Genomic DNA, 1429 nt, shown 5'->3' with positions numbered 1-1429 from the left:
AAATTAAAAAAAAATATATATATATATATGAGAAATCATATTTTTGGCCAGTGTGCGATATCTAATGTTTCTTTTGCAACGTGTTTGAGAACGTCTATAACGAGATTGTACGGAACTTCTCATTTACGAACGTTCCACAGATTATGACCTAAGTTAATTATAAATAATTATTCATATATACAGGAGAGAAATACGTGAAAAGATATCTGACTAGTATATCATGCATGATGTAACATATATTCTTACATCATAGTGTCATATATAAGTAAGAAAAAATTCGATCTATTGAGAGAATATCTTTTTCTTCTTTTATGTATTCTTTTTATGTTATAGACATCTAGAAATTACATAAAAAAATAATTTCTATTACTTATATATTAATAGGGATAGAGTTCGTTAAATTCTTGAGATTGTTAAGTTGTACACGACACATTTAATGGAATACCCGAGAAATAAAACAGATAATTAAACGAAGATGCAATCAGATTTAACTGCTACTGATAGAGCGATTTTTCGAAAAAAGATATCACCGATCTCAATATTATAAATAGAGCGTTTGGTGTCGTGCTTGCTGTGATCCTTGCTCTCGTTGTCGTCTGCTTATTTTTAGATTATTACGGCCGCGCATACATGGACCATGCAGCGCGTAGTGCCAAGAAATGCGACAAATCGGCAAATCTAGGATGAATAATATTACGTAAAAATCAATTGGCCAAAAATATTTGAAATTGTTAGCCCCAAAATCTAAGTTTTAATTAATATTATTAGTATATATCTTTGTAAATAGTCTTTCGAATGTACCGATATCGCCGGCGTCTTGATCTCGAATGGATCTTCGTTTAAGTAGCAACAATAATGAAAAAAAAAAATAATTAGGGAAAGATGACATCTGCATCATGTAACATTAGCGTGATGATCATTTTGATCATATAAGTACGCTCTGTAAATAGTTCCTTTCTATCTGTCTCTTTCAGATATATATATAATTAGAGCTCTTAGTATTCTAATTACGCAGTCTTTGCATCAAATTTTAATTCAACTTGATTTTAATTCGCATTTGTGTATATAATTATACAATATTAAAAGAGAGGCCGACGTGAGATGTCATCGAATTGTAATCGTCTAGAAAAAATCTATTATAATATAATATATTTACGTTATTAGTAGCAAAATTATTTGATGCAATGGAATGCACGTTCTGAATTGCCAATTTGTGATTATGACGAATTTATCTTGCGTTCCCGCGCGGAATTTCGGCTTCATCAAAGCGAGAATGCCTGAGGAATTCTCAATTAGACCAATTTGACGATACTTCATGCGTTATTATTCCTTCTTACGATCGTTTGTATGGAAGCTAAAACGCGATGCCATAGGGATGTGGTTGCATGTAGTAAAGTTTTACACAGGTATCGATTAGATCATGTAAGTA

General features: G+C 31.4%; 1 long non-coding RNA gene across 1 annotated transcript in view; it reads left to right on the top strand.

Moving 5' to 3' along the window:
- Positions 1 to 12: 12 nt before the first annotated feature.
- The window catches only part of LOC108749511, a 1778-nt gene continuing 361 nt past the window's right edge, over positions 13 to 1429 (top strand). Inside the window, exon 1 of the long non-coding RNA XR_001939374.1 lies at positions 13 to 1406. This is a non-coding gene — a long non-coding RNA (uncharacterized LOC108749511). The remainder of the gene's footprint in view (positions 1407 to 1429) is intronic.

Source organism: Trachymyrmex septentrionalis, unplaced genomic scaffold (genome assembly GCF_001594115.1).
Source record: "Trachymyrmex septentrionalis isolate Tsep2-gDNA-1 unplaced genomic scaffold, Tsep1.0 scaffold29, whole genome shotgun sequence".
In the NCBI taxonomy this organism is placed as follows: domain Eukaryota; kingdom Metazoa; phylum Arthropoda; class Insecta; order Hymenoptera; family Formicidae; genus Trachymyrmex; species Trachymyrmex septentrionalis.
The sequence above is the reverse complement of the archived record's forward strand: the minus strand, read 5'-3'. Positions and strand labels throughout refer to the sequence as shown.